The sequence below is a fragment of the Bidens hawaiensis genome, unplaced genomic scaffold, assembly GCF_021521415.1.
Source record: "Bidens hawaiensis isolate Kalapana, Puna unplaced genomic scaffold, B.hawaiensis_p1.1 tig00014902_1, whole genome shotgun sequence".
NCBI lineage: Eukaryota > Viridiplantae > Streptophyta > Magnoliopsida > Asterales > Asteraceae > Bidens > Bidens hawaiensis.
In genome coordinates, this window is record NW_027492320.1 from 148,513 (window position 1) to 161,370 (window position 12,858).

Genomic DNA, 12,858 nt, shown 5'->3' on the forward strand with positions numbered 1-12,858 from the left:
ATCCAACTTTGAAAGTTGTTCTAATCAGGTCACTTCACCTAATCGCTTAAACGAGCTGTTAGGTGCTGAAACGAACTGAAAAACCGCTTAAACGAGCTGTTAAGTGCTGAAACGAACTGAAAACCCTCTTAAATGAGCTGTTAGGTGTTGAAACGAACTGAAAAATCGCTTAAACGAGTTGTTAAGTGCTGAAACGAACTGAAAAATCGCTTAAACGAGCTGTTAGGTGCTGAAACGAACTGAAAAATCGCTTAAACGAGCTGTTATGTGCTGAAACGAACTAAAAAACCGCTTAAACGAGCTGTTAGGTGCTGAAACGAACTGAAAATCGCTCAAACGAGATGTTAAGTGCTGAAACGAACTGAAAAATCGCTTAAACGAGCTGTTAAGTGCTGAAACAAACTGAAAAACCGCTTAAACGAGCTGTTAGGTGCTGAAACGAACTGAAAAATCGCTTAAACGAGCTTTTGATGTTAAAACGAGTTGTAACGTGTTGAAAACCGCTTAACGTGTTTAATCTAATTTGACCACATATTTAACCTACCTTTTTTTCTTTTTCTTCATTCTTTCTTATTCTTATTCTTCTTCATCTCTCTACACCCACCATAATCCTTCATCCTTAATTCTCTAACTCACTCAATTCTTAACCAAATCATCTGATTTCGGGCTCTAATCTTATTATTTTTGTGAGAGGAATTCACATATGGTGTCGATTTCCATCAATTCTATCTCGATTTTTTCCGGATTCGTGTTGAGTGTGAAGAACCCTAAGAACCAAGTTTGGAGATTTTCAATTTTAAGTGTTATTTCTTATAATTGAAGCTTAGTACACCTTCTTTCATCGCTAAAAAGGTATGTATTTCACTTTTAATTGAAGCTTAGTATATATTCTTTCATCGCTAAAAGGTTAATTGATGAATTTGAACCCTAAAGATGTCATAAATATGTTAGGGCCGAGTTTGAGTTTTGATGACAACAGTTTGCTGACAGATTCGTTTTTGTTTATTTATTGGTATGTAACTTGATGTTAAACGATTATTATTGAACGATTGTTGATTCTAGAATATAGTTCTATGAGTCTAGTTTCCAAAAAGGTAAATTTTGTAATTTTTGGACGAGTTTTGAATAGTTTTTATGATTTTACAAAAACACTGGTCAAAGCTGATTCGAGGAGTTATATTCTGGTCTGTCTTTCCGAAACCATAACTCCCTAATGACAAAACTAAAGGGGTTGGTTTCAGTTCTGAAAATTAGTATTATGAGTTTTGAAGACAACCCAATTGGTCTTGCATAATTTGGATTATTAAGTCGATAGAACCATTAAACAAGTGTTTGTTGTGCAATCTGCTGAACTGTTGGTACATACCTGTAACGGTTAAATTATTGTGAGTTTTGTATGCATGAGAAAAATATAATAAAAATTGTTTGAGAAACCTAATTTTTATATTCTACCGTGGTAAATTTTGTAGAATTTATACTTAATCTTTTCTTAGTGAATAAAATCAGTTTGTACATGCTATAATATGTATCGTGAACTAAGTGATCATAAGTTAACTTGTATGATGAATGTGTGGGTTATTTGCCATGATACGATGTGTGAATACATGCTAGGACTTTTTTTTATAGCTGACATTGATTATTATCAACAAGAGTCGTCGATTCAAGTTTGTGTATACATTATGTTTAATGTGATTGTGCGTGATAGTCTTCGTGCTATGTGTGGACGTACCACGGTACCTAGGAAGGGTGAAAACCATCATGGTGGGGCATCACTTGATGGATCACATGAGGATGTTGTTGGTAGTGACGATGTCGATGGTCTACAAATATATACTTGTGGGAGACACGTCATCTATCGTGCCTCGGGATACCTCTGGAAAGAAATTTATTGTAAAGATTTGGGATAGGTATGTTTTTAGTTTTAATATTTTCATTATTTATGTTACAAATATACTTACTTGGTTATTTCAATATTATAGGTTTGCGAGTCATGAGATTCATATATAGGAATATCATAAAAATACTAATCGAGCACTATGATGAACATTGGGCTACATTCAGAATGGTGCCAAAGAATGTGATCGTTCGTATGTTTGCTCGTTTTCGGGTAATATATTAGTTAATTATTTTATATCTGCTTGGTTTGGTTTGGTTCAGTTTAAAAGTTATACGGCTTGGTTTTGGTTTACATAAATCAAAAGCCGTTACCAACGGTTTGGTTTATGGTTTGACGAAAAACTGCGAAAACCGGACCGAGAACACCCCTACTTGGCTTTGAGGTTTCGCCTCACATTAACCCTTTACTAGTTATGATGCTAATATTATAACAATTTTAGGTTCAAAAAGTTAGAGCCGAAATGGAAAAATAACAAGGAAATGAAAGGATTTCAAGAAACGAGTTGGAAGAACGAGTGCTACGAATGGAACAAATGGAAAAAGAACTTAAGGAAAATGAAGAAAGGAGGCAAAAACAATTTGATGAGTTTATGAGAAAGTTTGAGGTCGGTAGTAATTAGTAGTAGTTCTAAATATTTTGAATTTATAACTTATTAGTGAAGGTTTGGTAATGTAAACTCATTCTGAATTTATGTTATTGGGTTTGTTAAACTTATGAAATAGCCACATTTATCTATGTGTGACCAAAAGTATGATAATAACCAAACTTTATATTACAAAAGCATTATGTGTGACAAACGGTAAGACAATGGCCACACCACAAACTACAAAAGAGTGTTTGAGTTGCCAGTTCACATTTTTAGCCACATTGACAATATCTCCAGTGTCTATATGATATGATTGGCCCCACAATACCTCACTATGTGTGACGAAAAGTTTGACAATAGCCACACTTTAAATTACGAAAAGCATTATGTGTGACAAACGGTAAGACAATAGCCACACTATAATCTACAAATGAGTATTTGAGTGGCATGTAAACATTTTTAGCCACTTTTAATGTAACATCCAGTGTCTATATGATATAATTAGCCACACTATTATTAAATTTAAGTGGCCATTGCTTTGCTATATCCACATGGTATAGGTCACAATGCAAGCTTAATACAACCCTATTGGCCACATTATTATAAAATTTATGTGGCTGAAACATGAATTCATGTGGCTCTATACGTGCAATGGTCACTCATAGTAAATAGTCATGTGGCCATTTCTAACGTTTAGCCACACTTATTGGAGAGGCTTCTCGATAGCCAGCAACTAATGCCTGTACCCTTTAGCCATACTTATAACCACATAAGGCCACTAAAAACTGTGTGTGGCCATATCATACCCACAATGTCACGACCTTTGGTCACATATGACCTGAACCAAATGTGTGTGGCTAAAGGCCTACGACCACATTTTTTTCGTAACATTTTCAAAATAGAAGCAAAATAGATCAATTTTGACATGGAACCTTTAAAAACCCATAACATAACAACATTCAAACAATATTAGTGTTCTGTTGCTTACCGCTGGAAGATTCAAACCGTCGAAGTAGCGGGTGACGGCCATCCCCCGCAATACTTTTCGGGGTATAGATTGGGGTCATACCCTTTTTTTCTTGACTCATCACTGGCTCGCCTTATTATTGGTTGCGTACAAACCCTGGAGTCCATATTGTTGAAGGATTCGGTGATCAGAGGAAAATGGTAAGCGGTGAATTTTATTGATTATATAAACAAAAATCACATATACACATCAGTTAAATGGGACTAAACATGGGAAATAATAGCACAATTAAGAATATGAGTGCTACATAACACACTCAATATAGCAACAACAATACAAGATACACATAACTATCTCAAAAACCACAAATGACATATCCAATTTCTGACAATCTTCAGGGGATTTACTACTTTTGAATAGTTTTCCATATGTCATTATGAGCAAATTATCTCCTAGCTTGTTCAACCACTATCGACACCATGTTTAATGGTCTTTGCAAGAACCGGTATAGCAGTAACACCCTAAAGTTATTCTGTTATTATAAACAGAGCGGTTTCATTCCTCAATTAATCACATACAATATATTAACTGAAGGGCTATGCATACCGGGCTGGTTACGGGCTGCAGGACGGTCATGAAGGAGCTTGAGGAACGGAATCTTGAACCTAACAATGGTACTTACACTACCAATATAAAGGATTGTTTTATAATTTGTGTATTATAACAAACATTTTTGTCACATGTACTTCAGCTCACAACTATCAATATCAATGCAATTGAATTCAAAAAGTTGGCTACCAATAATACACTACTTCACCATTATATCAAATTGTTGACTTTTAGTAACGATTCTTCATTTAATATCAATCACTACCTTCAAAAGAACACTTTACCATATATCCGTTGACCAAACAATAGAGTTTACTGCATAGAGCCTTTGACTTATACCAGAAGTCAAACTGTTGACTTTTGTTAACAGCGCCTGTCATACTCATTAACAACTACCAACAATCCATCCATTCAACTTGCCAAGGATTTAATCTACAATGCTGTTGACTATTTAGTCTTTATAGCAGTTGACCTGGTATCAGCTGATCGTTGACCAACTTTAATAGACCTTGCAGCAAACTGACATTGAACACCAGTGACCAACTGCCGAGATGTAATTAGCCTTTCAAATTGACCACGCTACAATCTACATCATGCTTTTCATATTTGCAATTACTTACACTGAAACTAACAGTCTTTGACTTTTAACGCCATGTTAATGGTCTCTGCAAGAACGGTATACAAATAACGTCTTGAAGTTATTCGGGTGGATTCCTCAGTTAATCACATTTTTTAACAAATCTTGATTGTGCTTACAACCTCAATTACAAGCTTTGATTATGTCCAGAAAAAGTTTGTTTGTTATCAATTTAATGTTAATAACTTTAAAACAATTCAATAATTCGTTTAATTAGTTTATAAAATCCATTGAATAAACAGTTGAAACAAATGAGTTCATAACACAATTTAAGAAATAAAAAAAAGAGAATTCGATAATGTATCATTTGCAGTAAAACACAAATGTAGCAAGATCTCTAAAGAAAGTGAAATAATCACATTAGATACAAATGTGGGTAATATCTGAAACGGGTGTTACATGTTCCCTTTATGTCACTTCTTCATCAAATATATACAAAAAAGAGAGAACAGTAAACCACAAGAATATACTCTGCAATCTGACCAATATATATATATATATATATTAACATTATTTAAGAGTAGTTTTATCATCTTTTATATATAAATTTTTGATTGCATATATTAATCACAAGTTTACATATGTGTAAAATTTATATACTAACAAATTTACATATGTGTTAAATAAAACATAAATATGTATAAAAACTAATTTTCAAAATTGTAATCGTAAATATAGATATAAAAAATGATAAAACTACACTCAAATAACATTAACATACAAATTTTTTTTATAAAAAAACATTAGTTTTCAAGGGTTCCTTAAAGTTCTTAAATAATTTAAGGGTTCTATAATGATACTCATATATATATATATATAGGGGAAGGATCAAGAGAGAACTCCTTGTTTAGGTGAGAACTAAGGAACTCATAACTCTAGAAGTTATAATTGTAAATTGGCTCCAACAACATTGCTCCTCTGTTATACGGACTCGTCGACCTCCCTTAGCAACGATCTAGATACAAGCCTTCGTTCTATAGAAATTAACACCTGCAAATCGCAATTCATGACAACTCGAATGTTCAGAACCCTAATCATCGATTATTTTAATCGTTTAACATGTCAATTGCAAGTATTTCAGTTAGAATATTTAATTTCTTTCTTTTTTATGCTTTACTTAATAAATTGACGGACAATATGCTTGTTTCATGTATTAACTTGATAGTTTAATTGACTACTAGCAAGTTACAACATGAATAGTAGACAATCGATTGTTAAATATGATTTATTAGGAATACAGAGCGCTTGATTTAACCTAATTACTGGATTAAGTTTTACGATGTGTAATACATGTATTACATACCATGTATTATGTGTGTAATACTGAGTATTGCACATGTGTAGTATCTATTTATTTAGCAAGCATGTGGTTCATTTGTTTTTTGCGATTTTGAAGTATATGTTAAATTTGGGTCTCAATTCTTTCTTTTTAATTTATTAGTACAACATTGGTTTTCAGCTTTTGTGGTTAATTATCAACGTAGGCTTAGTCAGTTCTTTGATTGGGAATGTCCTCCAACTAAAGTCTAAAGAAAATTAGTTGAAAATAAATGAAATAAATAGATGATTAATGCTCTTCAACGAAATATGTTGCAAGTTTGAATCAACTTTGATTTCTGCTTTTGTTTTTTCTTTGTTAATTTGATTTTTAACAAGTATTATGATAATGATCGACTATTATTTTTAATAGGTTGAAGCCTAAAGAGAAGAAAGAACATCAGCATGCCCTCAAATATGGTATCAACATAAATAATCTTTGTAAATTTGATTACAAAATCGGGTCGGGCATGAAAAACTCGGGTAACCCTTGTCCTTGCCGATATCCGGACCAAAACCAAAATAAAAAGGAATATGACATGACCTTGAACCGAATGTAATATTGCAGATTCTGGTTGCGATCTGGGTTATTGGGTTTTTCTGTCCAGCACTAAATGCACTCTCCCTGTATTACATATATGTAACTAGTTTAGGCCCATGTATTACACGAGTAATTGTTGAAAATTTTAATTTTTGACCATTAAGTGAAATACAGTCAACAAATTGATCATATATTGTTAATACAATGACAATTAAATTAAAATTACAGAAATTACATAACCAAGATTACACAAATATGTTACAAATAAGTAAAAACTTCATTTTACAATACATTTGTGATTGTATTAGCAGATATACATTGTTTATCAAAAAAACAAAATCTTTAGTTCATGTTAGCTTTAACTCTTAATAAAATAACATATAGGCCTGCTTATAACTCTTGATATAGCCATATATAGTTGTACGTGTGACAAAAAAGGTTCTCCAAGTACATACCAACTCTAGATAAATGATAATATATATCCATGATACTAATAAAAAAATATTCATATACATAAAATATCATAGCTTTTAATCAATTAATATGATGTCATTTGAGAACATCTGCTCATGTTTATAAAAAAAACCATGATTATCCCAAAAACTATATACCTTAACTTTGATGATATAATCATGCTTAAGATCTTTACAATTTGAAATTGATTAATCATGATAAATTTGTTGTCATTAATATTCTGTGTATGAGAAATTTTTAATTGACTTTATATTTTACAATTAAAAATTGTATAATCAAGCAACATAAAAACCGAAAATTTAAATATAACAAAATGATTTGTTTAATTCATATGAATGTATTTGCCAGGAAAATGAAAAATACATGCTAACATTAAAACCATGTTCAAATAATAACGATTATTCTGAGTTAGAAGAATATTAGAAGATTTAAAGTTTTATAATCGTTGAAAGTAGGGCTGTCACTTTTACTCGTAACATGAAACCCAACCCAAGAAAACCCGTACCTGAACCCAAACTAACCCTAACCGAGAAACTCGAACCCAAGAAAATACTAACCCGAACCTGAACCGAAGTAATTCCAGGTTGGTTCTTGGGCCTGAATTCTAGGTTTCGGGTCAACCCGAAAACTTTTAATTTTAAAATCATGTGTTTTTAGGTATTATAGGCTAAGCCTTAGCCGCTAACGCTATCATGATTTAGTCCAAGTCGATTGTTCTCATTCCACATATTATGAATCGAATGTTTATTGTTTATTATTTTGAATATAAACCATAATAAACACTTTAATTAATACTTCAAAATTCAATAATCGTCTCTTGTCAATCCATATAGAGAATACTTATTATATGTAGTAATGGATTTAGTTGGAATAAACCTATAATTTTAATGTTATATATTAAAAGGACTTAAAAGATAAAGACCATATATGAAAATTGGTTGAAAAAAGGTGAGGAGGGCTACGGTATAGACAAGTGGCAAAAATGGTAAGTGTATTACTGACGTGTCATATCGAGAATTACACATGTGTAATACCACACTGCTAGTATTACATATATGTAATAATAATAAAAAAAATACATATATGCAACTTGTTGACTATTAAAACATTGTATTATGCAGTTTTGAAGATGATTTATGATCATAATGATGATATGTGGTCTGCCTGGTGCCGTTTGATCTTTATATGGGTAAACTTTTGTTCCCGGTTACCCAAAATAACCATTACCATCATCCCATTAGGTGAACTAGTACACCACAGTGCAAACTCTACACCATCAACTAACAAGTTTACAAAGAAATCATGCATTGATGCAAGCATATTGACCAGATGAAATGAGCAATAAAAAGATGTGGTTGACTGTTGATGAGGACTATTTTTTTTGTTTAAATATTTGTACTATAAAAATACATTCGGTTATGAATACTTTCGTGGTTATCGCAGTCTTAACATATTTAGTTTTGAATTCTCTATGTTGGTAATGGTTCTAAAATTATATTATCTGATATATCACGCAACGATATGACTGGACCGGAATGGACCATCTACAAATGGGTCGTCCAGATTTTGAAACAGGTTCTACGGGATAGGTTGGCAGGTTTCACATGTATGTTATAGACCACCCATTAGCAGCTAATTGATTTTTAAACCGTGTTTTAAACAAGATTTGTGGAACCGCTTTACACAATAAATGGTTTTTTTTGACAAACTATGGGATTTTTTTATGCACAAATCTCGTGTGTATTCGCGAGTAAGTTATATGATATATGTACTTCCAAATATTGTTACTTAGTTGTGAGAATTCATCTACTGCAGCTCCAGATAGTAGTACAAATGGTCAAAATTTTCCCATACTTTTTCATGGTTGAGGGTTGACTAACAATAGATAGGTTTTTTTGCATGAATGTTACATGATTTGTTTGCATGAAGTGTACCACCAATCTATTGCTACCTTGTAAACTGAATGAACTAATGGTTTGCATGATAACATTGATTGAATTGGTTTATATGCACACTATATCTCAAGATGAATGTGAATATATGCAGCAGTAGGAGTTTCATGGGTTTATGGTTCCAACAATGTTCCTTTGGGTACATTTGTTTGTAGGGTGTGACCCGTGAAAATTTATATGGCATAAACTATATATATATAGGTATTGGATCATTTCAGAAGTTTTTTTACTTGCGGCGGGAACGTAACAAGGATTCGGTTGGTAATGGGTTTGGTTGTAGCAAGATTTACATTTAGAATGACAAACCGGCACGATGTGGCGATGTAAAACATGTTACATGTAGTTGTTTAAAGCATTATTCGATAATTCTAATATATGGACCAATAAACCCGAAAAAAAGAACCCAAATCAAAATTGTAGAAATAAACTTAAAAATTTATGTATCATAAAATTAAAGTTTGGAACATAAGAAATAAAATCTTGTTACACTTTAAAATCCATGCCAAGCTCTTGTGAGAAAGAGCAATACACCTTTGTTACTTCTTAGTTGTTCTTCTTGCTTGTAACCAATGCCATCATACCTACATTGAAAGGCTATAAGATTGTTTTTATTCTCTATAAAAAGAATGTGTATAAAATTAGGTTATCTTACTTCTTGATTAAAAGTAAACTAAACAGTTGCAAACATTAAAAAAAACAGATAAGATAAATAACTACACAACAAATTACACTTATGTACCAGAATAACAAAAATAAAGTACCGATTCAGGCTAAAACATTAGATCCGGATATTGTCATAATGATTTAACATTCTAAATAAGAAAATTGGAATTATGTCCACACATCTTCAAACTTGAAATTAAAAGTCACAGTTGCAGTTGACGTTGAAAGTCAAAAAAGGACAGTTTGCAGAGGGTTTTGACTTTTGATTCAAAGGGTAAAGCGCAATACTGGAATACGTTTACTTCGTGATGGTTTGTCATCCAACAAATCAACTATTCAGCAAAACTAAAGGGCCAAAATACGAATAAAATATAAATAAAATAAATTTTGAATTTACATAATTGACATAAGACAATTTTTTGGCTTCTGCAATTGAAGAGAGATTTCTTTACCATAGTTTTCAACGAAACTATAGTTCTTTTATTAATATTATCCTTGTTATAAAAGTATTGATTTTAAAACAAATAATTAGCTTTTGTATTTTTAAAATGAACAATAAAATTTTTGCGGGTCAACCCAACACCTTTCAACTCTTTCCAGAAATGGCCCGTTAATTAACCGGTGTATTTTTGAAGTGAACAATAAAGTTTGTGGGTCAGCGCAACGCATTTCGAGCGATTGTATAAATGGCCCGTCTCAACTCAAAATCGTTTTGACCCACCCATAAAGAAAAGCTAATTATTTGCATACATGTATCGCCACTTCTTGTGATTCAAGTTTTTATATGTGAAAAGTATTAATGAACACAAGTTATATAACATTTAGAGTTGGCAAATTCAACCTGGTTACCTCTCGAAGGGCCGATGATCTGGGATATGTTTCCATTTAACAGATAAGGCAGAATAGTTAGCTGATAAGAAAAACTCGCCAAAAATTGCCCAAAGTTTTAAGTAAGCATTTTTTTATATTCAATAAAAGAAGGAGTGGGCATTTAAATCAGATAACAAAAAAAATGAACCTATAGATTCAATACCGGCCACAAATAAGACTAAAATGCATGTTTTTAAGAGCATAAATCACATTTCCATTTCTTATCATTGTGCTTCCTACTTTAGTAGTGTTTTCCTTTTTGATCCCAGTAAGATCACCAAAGTGTAGGTCTGCCAAGTGTATTTCTATTAGTTGCTACAATTGCATCATTTGTGGAACAATTTCACATGCTATTGCTGCACCCATAGCCTCAACTACATCACATGTACCTGCAGATGGTGATTTAAAAAGGCAAGGACTAGAAGACGCTCGGCTATTCATTCATTTTATTACTAAAGTTATTCGGTTCATTAACAAACCTACTTTTAAACTACCCAACAAAGTTTTGACAAAAAGAATACAAGTGCTCTAAATCATCACTTGACATAAGATTGTATATGCTTTGAGTTAAATTAATTGTCACAATACTTTTAGATAAGATAGCATAGCAATGGTGTTTTTAAAAATGATTCAATTGGCCATAAAGTTCAAAACATAAATAAAAAAAATATTATGCCCAAATGTCTTAGAGAGGGACAAATTAGTATAAAATAAAGTAAATGTGAAGAACACAGAAGTGTTTTATTGTATATAAGTTGGTTTATTTAATCATAATGAGACACTTTTGGTTAGTTTTGGGGCACGAATTTGATCTCCATTATTATAAAAATAGATTGGAAAAAGAAAACCCACTAAAGGAGAATATGTTATACCATCATCCATCTACAACAAAGAGTTGCATCACGAACTGGTTTGCTTGGTAACTTTTTTGCAATCTTTACATAACGCAAAAACTTTAGGCATATATGCATTTAATTACTAACAAGTAACAACCACATGAAAGCTGAAAATTAAATTTTGACACATATGCTTGAAATCATGGTTGCAAAAGCCGCTAGGCGAACGGCGAGAGAGTTGGGTGTAGAGTACTCGGAAATGGTAAATATAAAGCAAATTATTTTTTGAAGATTATATATATGTCAAATACCATAAGTTTACTAATATTTATAACAAAATAAGTGAATATCAATATAAATAAGAGAAATACATTTTTAAATATTAAATTATTCTAAAAATTGCTAATTATTAATTGAAAAATGATTTTATTTCTTTAATAATACAGAAATACGAATTATGCTTTATTTATTTAAGTCAAAATCGGGCAAAGTTGACCGACTATATATGATTCTGGCTAAGGTTGACCAACTTTGACCGATTCTTAACAACTAGGCGGAATTAAAAAAACTCGCCTCGGTGTCATGCCTTGTAGCGAGTACTCGGCCTTGTAGACCTACTTTTACAACATTGCTTGAAATATAAAAAAAAGCAATGAAAAACATAGTAAGAAGTTCGTACCTTTCTGATCGATGATTATCAAATGCATGTAAAGCTTGAGTCGAAGTGAGTTATGGCATCATAGCTCTATTGAACATATAAAAAGAATTGAAACTTCAGTAAAACATATTAGGGGCCTTAACTGCAAAAAAAAAAATTAAAACTATGTAAATGTTGCAAGTAATTAATTATTTGTGTTTGTTAAAGACATCCAAAGCCACTTTATTAGTATGTAACTTTGTGACAATGAATATTATGTTAGAACAAAATATAATGACAAATATACAAATCGTATGCGAATTGTTGATTGAAATTTAAGGGTTGGTTCGTGGTATACCTTTGTATATGCCCGTTGGTAGAAAAGACTTAGCAGTTGCATATGAGAGGAAGTACCCGGGTCATTATCACTACCACTATCTTTGATCAATGAACATAAGAGAGGCGCCCACCAACTTTTCAAACAAATGTTTGCGTCATTAGAAAATGTTTCAAGCCCTGCACAACAATAGAGTAATATTTCAAAGTCAAAAGATTTGTGACATGCCAACATAAATAAAAGGTTGTGTGCATTGAATAAAACTTATTTTGTGATTTTCAACGCAGTAGACCCGTTCTATTTTAAATGAACTTCATATTTGACACAAAAAATGAACAGTTTACCAAAACTAAAAAACCAGTTTTTCAATGTTTGGTACAGTTTGAATAAAAAAACCCGACCCATGTTGTGCACAACTCTAAAACTAAAATGGAGTGCCGATAAAATTGTGCATAAATGACCTTCTAGTTAAAAACTATATGGCAAGATAGATTATAAGATTTTGCTATATCAAAAAGTACTAAAAAAACACTAA